Genomic DNA, 12,561 nt, shown 5'->3' with positions numbered 1-12,561 from the left:
ATATTTTTTTTAGAGGCCCGGTGCATGAATTCGTGCATGGGTGGGGTCCCAGCCTGGCCAGGGGGAGGGGACATGGGCAGTTGGCCGGCCTGCCTGCTGGTCGAACTCCTGGTCGAACTCCTGGTCAAGGGGACAATTTGCATATTAGCCTTCTATTATATAGGATATACACTGAGTGGCCAGATTATTATGCGTTCAGAGATCATCATCATCTGGCCACTCCGTGTAGACAAGTCCCCAAAGGAGTCCTGACTGCGGAGAAATCTGTCCCCGAGGGCTGCCCTGGCCGGTGCTCGGGGACGGGCTCAGGGTGGCAGAGAGCTTGGGGGTTTGGGGTCCTGCAGAAGCTGCCTCCCGGGTTCGCGGTCCGGCGGTGGCGCGGACGTTCGCTGCCGTGCACTGGGCTGTCCACGAGATGTTCTTTCAGGGAGCGATGCATCCGACCCGTCGGCTCCTTGCAGAAACCTTAGGGACCCACAGATCAGGAGACAGTTTTTCTGAAACCCCCATTTCCTCCGAGAAGGGATCCCCAGTCTCTGATGTGGATGTCGTTCTCTTTGGGGGAGAGAATGGCCAGCATCCGGAAGTGGGAGAGTGAGGTGTGCGCGTTTCCATGGAGACTTGGGAAGCGGTGGAGTTCCCTGCCCACCTCTCTCTCCTGTCTTTGCCTCCGTCATTTCACACAGGGAACGCAGTCTCACCGCGGCCACACCAGGGAAAGACAGAGTCCCAGGAGGCCCACAGCCCCGTGCCCAACCCAACATCCAGGGAGCGGGGCTTTCCGTCTTTTTCAGCATCCAGTAAGAATCAGAAAGAGGACTTTCTTCTCGTGTCAGAAACATCCTATGTGATGTCCAGAGCAGCGGAAATGCTCTCAGGGATGCGTTTCCATGCCCACGGACTCTGTGGAATGGAATTGGCTCATCTTACGGAGCCTCCTTTCCACCAAGCAAGTCACCTGCAGGCTTTCCGGAACACAACCTCTCCGGCAGGGGCCCTGACTGTGGAGACGGCTGCGGAGTTCTGAGCTTCTGTGGCCTTGATGGTCCATGACTCGTGGTGTCCCCTCCCCGGTGGGTGGCCTGTGCACGCTCTACAAGGCGGCCACTGAGCCGAGGACTCCTCTGGTGTTCGGGTAACCGGGGTTCCTGTGGCCGCGTCTAGAGACACTTTGGGTTGTCACAGTTGGGTGAGGGGTGCCATCCAGTGGCCAGAGCCCAGGGATGCTGCTCAGCATGCCACAGTGCCAGGACTGCCCCGCAACCCCATGAACTATCCGGCCAGCTGCGTCCTGCCAAGATTGAGAAACCTCGCTCCGGACTAGCAGGTGCCTTTAGGTCCCAAGTTCTAGGTGTGTGCAGGTTCGGTCCGTCTCAACCTCGTTTGCTTGTGGCTTCAGAGCAAGCTGGGAGCTCAGGTCTCATTTCCTCTCTCAATGAAACACTATTATTTTTAAATGTATCTTTATTGACTTTAGAGAGGAAGGGAGAGTGAGCGTGAGCGATAGAAACATCAGTGATGAGAGAGAATCATGGATCGGCTGCCTCCTGCACACCCGCTACTGGGGATCGAGCCCACATCCTGGGCCAGTGTCTTGATCCGTAATCAAACCGTGACCTCGTGGTTCATAGGTCAATGCTCTGCCACTGAGCCACGCAGGTCGGCCAACGAAACACTTGAAACTGATATTCGGGGAGCACGTGTTTTGCGAAGGTGGGGCTTCTACACAGAGAGGGTTCCCGGAGCTCCCAGGCCTGTGTCCAATCTGAAACCGGGGCGGGACTTGGAAGATGAGCCAGCGGAGACCTGGCCGGTGCCTGGGGGCTTCGAGTCCTGGACCCTTCCACTGTGCTGACCGGTAAGAAAGTTCTTCGTTTAGAGGAGAAATCACTGCAGGTTCTGGTTAGGCCCCTGAGAGGGCCCCGAGATGCCTTGGGGAAGACTCAGACCTACGTGGCCGCACGTGAGCTCCATTTTCCTCTTAGTCCATATCGTGAGCCCCCCGTTCTGGCTGGTGGCAGAAAACAGAGGTCTTAGTATAAATAGACTCGCGGGGAGCATGGACCCCTCCCTGCTCCTGGCCGTTTTCCGAGGCAAATACCCGAGGCGGCCACACGATGGCAGCCTTGCCCAAACCAAAGGCCTGTGTCCCAGGCCCGCAGCCCCGGCTGGGTGTTCCCAGGCATGGACTCTTCCTAGCAGGTCTTCCTGCAAAAACCCGAGGAGGCCAGCTGGGTGGGGGCTTTTAATTGTGGCTGAAAACGGGGCTTTGCAGGGGAAAGGCACGGCCGTGCAGACGGCTCATGGCTGCCTGTGTGTTGTGTTTTCACGGTGGGACCAGTTCGCCACTCCAGCCCGGAATTTCAGTGATGGGATGAGGCAGATAACACAGTTGACACTGGTTCTTAAGAGGGCCGCAGATGTCGGCCCGTCTCTCTTGTGAAGGGAAAAAACATTTGGTGTTCCCTGTAAGTCCAGAAGTTCAGACAGATTCTGAATTCCCCTAATTTCTTCAACCCCATAGGCTGGCCAGTAAAACAAAGCAGTTCTAGCTGGTGTGGCTCAGTGGATAGAGCGTCGGCCTGCAGACGGAAGGGGTCCTGGGTTCGATTCCGGTCAAGGGCGCATGCCCAGGTTTGATCCCCAGTTGGGGGGGGTGGGGAGGATGCAGGAGGCAGCCAATCAGTGATTCTCTCTCATCATTGATGTTTCTCTCTCTCCGTCTCCCTCTCCCTTCTTCTCTGAAATAAATCAAAACAAAAACCAGGATCTGCTAAAGTGCACTCCATCTCCATTTGCTGCTGTTAAAGTGGGGTCTTGGGGCTGGCTCACTCCCAGGCCCCTCTAGGGTCAGGTCCCGAGCCCCGAAGGGCTCGGGTCGGGGCCCGGCTGCACGGGCCCTGCAGACCCAGGAATCCCAATCCAGTGCCCCCTGTAGGCCCCCTCATCGACACTCAAGCCGAACAGGCTAAAACTCTGTCCGGACTTGGGCCTTTATTTTTCTTAACGATGCGGCGGCCGTAGCCACTCGTGTTAGCTGGGGAGCCCGGCGGCCCTGTCCCTGCGCAGTGACCCCAGAGGAGGTGGGACCACGTTTTCCCAGTGGTGCGCGCATCCCTGCAGCCGCCCCGCGCAGCCACTAGATGGCGCTGTTGCACTTTCCTGCGGGCTCCTCTGTGGGGCATGCAGGTTCCCGCCTCCCTGCTTCCAGGGGTCGCACCAGAGTCCCCAAGTGAAATAACAGCACGCCATTGTGAGCCGAGGCCTAGTTCACTGAGGTGTCTGGGAAATGAGATGCAGCTGGGAGGCTTTGACCAGAGGGAATGCTGACTGGGATTGTAGCAGGAAAGCCCAGTAGGACATGTCTCCCTCCCAGGGCACTGCCCCCCCCCCACTCCCCTCCCCTCCAACCCCTTTACCCCCCTACCCCAAGCACTGTCCCCTGGGGTGGCTGAATTCCCATCACAGGCCCTAATATCAGTCGGGTGGCAGCAGGCATTTTCTTGGGGGCACCTCTAATCTGCTTGCACCCACCTCGCTCTTTTTAAAAAACATATTTTTATTGACTTCAGAGAGGCAGGGAGAGGAGAGAGAGAGAGAAACATCAGTGATGAGAGAGAGTCGTCGATCAGCTGCCTCCTGTACGCTCCCTACTGGGGATCGAGCCCACAGCCCTGGGTACGTGCCCTTGACCGGAATCGAACCTGGGACCCTTTAGTCTGCAGGCTGACACTCTATGCACTGAGCCAAACCAGCTAGGGCCCTCTTGTTCTTTTGTGCGTCTGTGGATCAGTTCAGCCATGGCAGCTAAGGAGAAAGAAACGCCAGGATTGGCCAGGGACCTGCAGAAGGACCCCAAAGCGGAAGAGAGAGCAGTCTGAGGGTTTTGAGGAATCAGCTCTCTCCTCAGCTCCAAAGTGCTGATGGGTCGATTCATGTGGTTTCCCTCGGCTGGGGATTCTGTTTATTTCCTCACCATCTTGCAGGCGTCCTCAAACTACGGCCCACGGGCCACATGCGGCCCGCCGAGGACATTTATCCGGCCCGCCGGGTGCCGCTGCCTGTCCTGCTTAGCAGCCGACTCGTCCTGGGCCCACAGTGCACATAGGAATTTGTTCATAGTTTTTTTTTTAAACTATAGTCCGGCCCTCCCACGGTCTGAGGGACAGTGAACTGGCCCCTGTTTAAAAAGTTTGAGGACCCCTGTGAGAGACAGTTGCCCCGTGATGCATCTAAAGAGCAACCCTGACTGTTCACTCCTGCTTAAAACCCGTCCCATGCCTTAGCTCCGTGGTCGGCAAACTGCGGCTCGCGAGCCACATGCGTCTCTTTGGCCCCTTGAGTGTGGCTCTTCTACAAAATACCACGGCCTGGGTGAGTCTATTTTGAAGAAGTGGCGTTAGAAGAAGTTTAAGTTTAAAAAATTTGGCTCTCCAAAGAAATTTCAATCGTTGTACTGTTGATATTTGGCTCTGTTGACTAATGAGTTTGCCGACCACTGCCCTAGCTGGTGTGGCTCAGTGGATAGAGCATCGACCGGCCGACTGAAGGGTCCTGGGTTCGATTCCCGTCAAGGGCACATGCCTGGGTTGTGGGCTCGCTCCCCAGTAGGGGGCGTGCAGGAGGCAGCCGATTAATGATTCCCTCTCATCCTTGATGTTTCTCTCCCTCTCTCCTCTCTCCCTTCCTCTCTGAAATCAATAAAAAATGTTTAAAACACACACACACACACACACACACACACACACACACACACACACACACACACACAAACAAACCCGTCCCTGCCTTCCCACCAAGGGCTGGTAGAGTTCCGTTTCCTTCTGTGACGCCCCGGACCCTCTGGGACTAGCCCCCAGCCCGCTTCTCTGGACTGCTCCCGCTCCCACGCCTCGTTCTAGAAGGAAACATACCTCTTGCTGTAACCCTCACACCGGGCAGCTCCCGGCCTTGGCACCTTGCTCACGCTCCCGTCGGGCAGGTGGGGATGGGGGACCGGGGAGAAAGGAAGCAGCACCATGGGGGCCCCTGTGAATGTGAGCCCTAAGAATGCACAGACAGCCCCAGGGGCACCGGACTTGCCCCCTGGCAAGGAACAGGAGTCGCAGGCAGCTTTATGTAGGCCTCTGAGGACCGGGACATGTTGGTTCTGAACCCAGCTTGCTAATTAAACTCCCTAATGATCTTGACCTGGAAAGTGAGGTCCTTTCCCGAGTCCCCTATAAGCCTGGAGGAGCTGGGGCGGGAGGGGGGTGAGGGAGGAGGGGACTGGGGGTTGCTGCTGCTAACAGCACCCAGCCGTCCCGACAGAGGAAGTGTCCTCGGAGGAGTTGCTGCTGCTCTGTGCATTTTCAAACTCGCTTCCAAATGAGGGAAAGAAGCATTGGTCTGCCCCGCACACAAGTCCAAATTCTTGGAGCCTCTCCGTCCTGTTCTTGCTCAAGACAGGCAGTGTTGCACTCTAGCTGGTGTTGCTCAGTGGATAGAGCGTCGGCCTGCAGACCACAGGGTCCTGGGTTCAGTTCCGGTCAAGGGCATGTACCTCAGTTGCAGGCTCTTCCCCAGCCTGGGCCCGGGTCATTCAGGGGACAACCAATTGATGTGTTTCTCTCACATCGATGTTTCCCTCTTTCCCTCTCTCTTTTCCACGCTCCCTAAAAATCAATGGAAAATAACCTTGGGTGAGAATTAACAAAACAAACGAGTCCTGACTGGTTTGGCTCGGTGGATAGAGCGTCGGCCTGAGGACTGAAGGGTCCCAGGTTTGATTCCGGTCAAGGGCATGTACCTTGGTTGCGGTCACATCCCCAGTAGGGGGTGTGCGGGAGGCAGCTGACTGATGTTTGTCTCTCATCGATGTTTCTGACGCTCTCTCCCTCTCCCCTCCTCTCTGTAAAAAATTAATAAAATATATTAAAAAACACACAAAACAAACGAAGAGATAGGCAGTGTTGTGATAGGATGATCACACTCAATGAGTGTGAATACAGTTGACTTCCAACGAGAGCAGCGGGAACATTCATGAGCTCCCACCCTTTGGTAAATGCAAACCACAGCTTTCTTCTGCAATGATTCTCCGCCCCCACCCCCCTCCCCACACACATTCTGAGCTGCTAGATCTTGGGAGGGGTTTGATACCTTGGACTTCCGATCATTCTTATGGCCCCTCTGCCTGGGGCTGGTTTTGATGGGACTGCCAGACATCTCCTTCTCTTGCGGTATATGTTCTCATTAGTGTGATTCCCCTAATATTTCCCTTTCTTCCCACTCTAGGCACATTCTGGGCCCCCTCGTGATTAGATGGCATGGTCATGAACCATGTGACCCACAGAATGTGAGACCCTCCAGAGCCCTTTCTCTCTGGCACTGGTGGTAATTGTTCAGTAAGCCTGCATCTCCAGGCGGAGCCCCCTAGCTGACCTAAAGGAAGTGCGATACAGTTTTACCCACGGAGGTTCTGGAGTTGTTTGTTACTGCAGCACAACCTCACCTATCCTGACTGACACGTAGTGTTGGCCTCCCAGGTGGCTTAATATTTTCCTCTAGAGGCCCGGTGCACGAATTCGTGCACCAGTGGGGTCCCTCGACCTGGCCTGTGGAATTGGGCCAAAATTGGCTCTCTGACATCCCCTGAGGGGTCCTGGATTGTGAGAGGGTGCAGATCAGGCCAAGAGACCCCACTGGTGCACTATCAGGGCTGGGGAGGGACGTGGGAGGTGGGCCAGCCAGGAAGGGACCGCAGAAGGGCTCCAGGATGTGTCTGGCCCATCTCGCTCAGTCCTGATTGGCCGGACCCCAGCAGCAAGCTAACCTACTGGTCGGAGCATCTGCCCCCTGGTGATCAGTGCACGTCATAGTGAGCAGTTGAGCAGCCTTAGCATATCATTAGCAATTACGCTTTGATTCGTTGGACGGCCGACTGGTCGACCGGACACTTAGCATATTAGGCTTTTATTACATATGATAGCTTCATTTACACAGGGGCAGTACCTGTCTCTCTGGCTCATCGCTTCACATTCCTTGAGGGAGTTTTCTTTTTTCTTTTTTTTTTTTTTAAATATATTTTATTGATTTTTTACAGAGAGGAAGGGAGAGGGATAGAGAGTTAGAAACATCGATGAGAGAGAAACATTGATCAGCTGCCTCCTGCACACCCCCTACTGGGGACGTGCCCGCAACCAGGGTACATGCCCTTGACCGGAATCGAACCTGGGACCTTTCAGTCCGCAGGCTGACACTCTATCCACTGAGCCAAACCGGTTTTGGCCTCGAGGGAGTTTTCACTGATGGCCTAGTGAATGATCAGAGTCGATTCTCCTTTTCTAGAGGGAGAAGAGAGAAGTTGTGGTTTAGTGTTTTAGATGGTCTGATATCTTAGAAGGACCTTGGCATACTTTGTGAGGTTAACTTTTCCTGACATGGTAACAGAGCATGCCCCTCATTGCAGGGCTTGGTTAATATTGGTAACACCCATAACTTACTGAGTGCCAACCACGTGCCGGGCACTCAGCACGCCGTATCTATAATTCTCAGTACAACTCCAAGGCGGCCTTCTATTATTCCCACTTCTCAGCTGGTAAAACCAAGGGATGTAGAGTCTGAACAGCTTGCCTAGACTCACTCTGCTAGTGGAGCCAAGAAGCGGACCCAAGTCTGGATTCGAAAGTCTGTTCTCTTTGTGGCCTCTGCACAGTCATCCTTTGCAAATGTCTCGGGAAGGGATGAAAGGTGCCCCTTTTCTTTCTTTTTTTTTTTTTTTATAAATTTTATTGATATTTTACAGAGAGGGAGGGAGAGGGAATAGAGAGCTAGAAACATCGATGAGAGAGAAACATCGATCAGCTGCCTCCTGCACACTCCCCACTGGGGATGTGCCCACAACCAAGGTACATGCCCTTGACCGGAATCGAACCCGGGACCCTTCAGTCCGCAGGCTGACGCTCTATCCACTGAGCCAAACCGGTCTCAGCAAGGTGCTTCTTTTCTTTGGGATATTAGCACCTCGATTATTCTGTGTTTGTTGGGACGCTCCATTTTCATTCATTCGTTCGTTCACTCACTCACTCAGACACTCCCATAAATTCACTCATCCCATGGGCTTTGTTGAGAGTCTTTTAGGGGCTGGATTTTCTTTGGGGCTGGGATTTAAATCGGAACTGGTTATGATTCCTACCTTCAACCTCAGTGGACTTACAGCCTTAAAGGTATAGAAATATATATATATATATATATATATATATATATATATATATATATATATACATATATATATATATATATACACACACACACACACACACACACATACATATATATACGTACACACACACACACACACACACACACACATATGGTGTCCCCCCCAAAAAAATGTATACACACTTGAACAGCTGATAGCTCAATTTTGAAAATGAAATGTATTTAGTAGACACTGCCTTTATAATTATTCAAAGTATGTGTATACATTTTTTGGGGGGGACACCCTATATATGTACACACTCGTGGAAAGTGTCCTACATATGCCCAAGGATGTGTGGGCACCCCGAGGAGGTGGCCCCTGGTCCGGCCAGGGTGTTGACTTATGTCAGGCCTGACTTCCTGGAGGAGATGGCATTAGAAGCGATTTTCGAGCTTCTTGTCTATTTGTCCTTGAGAGTCTCACACTGTTTGCACCCCAGCCCCACCTCCTGTCTCACCAAACCCATAGCCTGAAGGTCAGTGTCATTATCACCAGCCGGGATCTTTCCGTCTGGGAAGGTCAGGGTGACAATGGCATCTGTACTGTATTTTGTTCCCTTCCCATCCTCCTGTCCCCCATTCAGAGTTGTCATTTCCCACGTCCCATGCTGAGAAGGTTAGGTGCCCCGCCTAAAGAATGACAGCATTGGCCCTAGCTGGTTTGGCTCAGTGGATAGAGCGTTGGCCTGCAGACTGAAGGGTCCCGGGTTCAGTTCCAGCCAAGGGCACATGCCTGGACTGCAGGCTTGATCCCCAGTAGGGGGCGTGCAGGAGGCAGCTGATCCATGGTTCTCTCTCATCATTGATGTTTCTATCTCTCTCTCCTTCTCCCTTCCTCTCTGAAATCAATAAAAAAATATATTTTTTAAAAAGAATGACAGCATAATCCTGGCTCTTTGGGGGTGTACCTAGATTTCCCCAAAGTTTGGCCTGCCACTCATCCTGAATGGCTTGGGGGAGGTTGTCCAGCAGGAACAGCGGACGGAGCCCTGTCACCACATGCTCCACGCTCGGCTGGGCTGACGTGCGCAGAGCCGGCGTGGTGGCTCTGGGGGGAACATGCAATTCTCGTGTATGAAAAGCGTGGATCAGGGTTGCCGTGTCCGCTGCTTGTTTTTAAAGCCCCCACAGGCCAAGCCACATTTCTGGGTCAGAGGGGCTATTGATTACCTGTCAGGGCCTGAGGTGTGGGTAATCAATAACACTAACCTACAGGAAAGGTGGCCTTGAGAGCAGAAACCCCGTCACCCGCACCCTCCCCTCCGTGCCTTCCGGTCTGTAAGTGCTTTGCAGGGAAGCAGCACTCCCCAAACTAGAGCCACAGACGCCCCGAGTTCTGGCAGCGGCCCCCCAAGCCGAGGCTTTGGAAATGATCCCCCCCATAAGGGAACCCAAGGCAGTGTGTCCGCTTGGTCCCCAGCCCTTACAGACATGGGACACACAGGTGTGTGTGTGTGCGTGTCCCTCACCAAATTCAGAGCAGAAGCAGCAGCCCCCGGGGAAGAGAGACGAAGAGTGATTTTGTCAGGGGGCCCCTAGTGCCATAGCCTTGACCTGTGGCTAATGTGTAATCGGGTGCTCAGAGCAAAGCACTTAAAAAACTGCAAATCCATGTGATGGATGGAGGGCCAGTGAGCGAGGAGGCCGGCTGTGCTTGGATCTGCAAGTGACGCTCCTCACATGGACGGCTTTCTTTCGGGGGGGGGAGGTGCCACGCAGAACAAGGGCGCTTCTTATTGTGTGTCTGCGGGGCGGCGCAGTAGGGGGGTCTGGTCCAGGGTTCGTGCTGAGAGGAGCTGATGTCCTTCCTCACAGCTGCCCTAGCTCTTGGGATCACCTACCAGCATCCATTCCCCCTCCTGCATCCCAAGGGGCCCTGATTTGGTTAAGTGCGCCCTCTGCCGTTGGGAGGGGGAACTGCAACTGGGGAGCTAGCAGGTAACCATCCATCCCCTGGTGGCTGAACTGAGTCCAGAGGTGTTCGTGGGGGGTCTCCTACGTGGAAAGTTCCAGAGCCCACTGAGACAGGAGGGTTTTCTCTGGTGCAGAATAAGAGCAGCCTGCCTTCCGCCCACCTGTTCGACCTGCCGCCCTGCCTGATGTGGTCCTTTTCTGTAGAGCTGGGCCCAACCCGAGTAGAAACAGGAGCACGGGTGACTAACGATGAAATCATTATAGGATTCAACTCAATTAATGCCAATAACCCTTGAAATGTGCTTAGTGTCAGCCCTTGGTCCTGCCCCAACTGCTAACTGTGGCTCCCCTTGGAAACTGGTGGAGGAGCTGATGTTGCCGTGCGTGGGACCTGGTGCACTATAGGGTACACACCCTGAGTGCGGCCGGAGAGGGCGCCTGTGCTCAGGGCCCTGGGTGCACGTGGGGGGGGGGGAACCCGGGCGGGGGGACAGTGCGGGTGGAATTGGGGTGTCAGATCACGAGTGCTGGCTGGGGATACGGAGGGGCCTTCCCTGGCTCTGATGGGTTCCTCGAACCCTTTAACTTTGGACTTGGTGCCTGTGTGGGATGAACTGTGTCCCTCACCTCATTCATAGGTGGAGTCCTAGTCCCCACCCCCCCACACACCTCAGAACAGGGCTGCACAGCATGGGCAAGAGACCTTGACCAGAATCGAACCCGGGACCCTTTAGTCGGCGGGCTGACGCTCTAACCATTGAGCAAAACCGGCCAGGGCCAGGAGGGTTCGCTTTATACCAGGGTCTGGGTTTTGCTGAGTCCATCTGTGGCCAGGGCCACAGGACCGCCAGCCCACACACAGCCACCAAAGCCTGACAGGGCACTCAGAACATGCCTCTGGGATTTATTTTATTTTTTTAATCCTCGCCTGAGGATATTTTTCCCATTGATTTTTAGAGAGAGTGGAGGGGAGGGAAGAGGGGGAGAGAGAAAGAAACATGGATGAGAGAGAGACACATGGATTGGTTGCCTCCTGCTCGAGATTCAAATGGTGTTATAGAGATCGTATGTGTATGTGCCCTTGACCAGGAATTGAACCCTTGGCCCTTCCGTTCATGGGCAGATGCTCTAACCACTGAACACAGCGGCCAGGGCTGCTTAACTTTCTTAAGAAAGACACCACACTTGCTTGTTCCTTCCCTATCCCTCTAATACATTGCAGCATGTTTTTAAATATATATACTAGTACATATATTTTTTATTGATTTCAGAGAGGAAGGGAGAGGGAGAGAGAGATCGAAACATCAATGATGAGCCCTGGCTGGTTTGGCTCAGTGGATACGGCCTTGGCCTGCAGACTGGATAGGGCCCCAGGTTCGAATCCGGCCAAGGGCACATGCCCGGGTTGTGGACTCGATCCCCAGTAGGGGGCGTGTAGGAGGCAGCTAATCCATGAGTCTCATCATTGATGTTTCTATCTCTCTCTCCCTCTCCCTTCCTCTCTGGAGTCAACAAAAATATATATTAAAAAACAAAAAAAAACATGCTCTTGGCTGGAATCGAACCTGGGACCCTTCAGTCCATAGGCCATCGCTCTAGCCACTGAGCCAAACCAGGTAGGGCATCGCAGCATACTTTATATGATGGGGTGATTGGTAGATATTGCTGACTGATCCACTGGGGAAAGTGGTCCAGTTGTGCCCTCTGGAAACGTCCATTAAGCCCCATCATGCGTTTTTTGCAGTCAGTTGTCCTGGAACGGGCTTTGGGCAACAACCCCAAAGGGGCAGTAAAGAGAGGAGGCTGTATAATTTTATTGTCTCTCGCCCTCCATCACGGCCGCCTGTCTCGCCTCCGTCCGCGTCTCTGCCTCCTTGCTTCCGGGTTCACCCCTCGTCCAGCCGCTGGATCCTGCTAATAGCCCCCAGATCTTCATGTTCAACAATGATGTTTATTTCCGGAATAATTGAATCCAGCAGGGACACGGAGGGCGGAGGGCACTTTATATAACGCCTGCCGAGGAAACGGGAAAGTCACGAATTGGCTGGATGGCCTTCCGTTCAGGGGACGCCACGGAGCCGACTGTCCTGGCGTGCTCACGTTTAGTGATTCGTTGCTGGGGGGAACCCAGCCGCAGACAGAAAGCGAGACGTGCTCCCCCGGCCGAGCCCGTCGGTTTAATGCAGTTGTTAAATATTTCCAGGAGGGTCAAGCGCTCAAGGCCTGCATGGGCTGTCCTTTGAGTGAATCTTGCTAAAATGAAAATGAGATCCTCTGTAGCTCTGACCTGGGAGACACGTGGACGTGGGAGGGGTCAGAGGTCCCCGTTTTACAGGAAACCAGTGCTCAGCCCTGGGGCCTTGAGGAAAGAGCTGGAATGGGGCTCATTGCCTTAAGTAAACAGCAGCT

Source organism: Plecotus auritus (assembly GCF_963455305.1).
Source record: "Plecotus auritus genome assembly, chromosome: 15".
Classification (NCBI taxonomy): Eukaryota; Metazoa; Chordata; class Mammalia; order Chiroptera; family Vespertilionidae; genus Plecotus; species Plecotus auritus.
Note: the sequence above shows the minus strand (reverse complement) of the source record.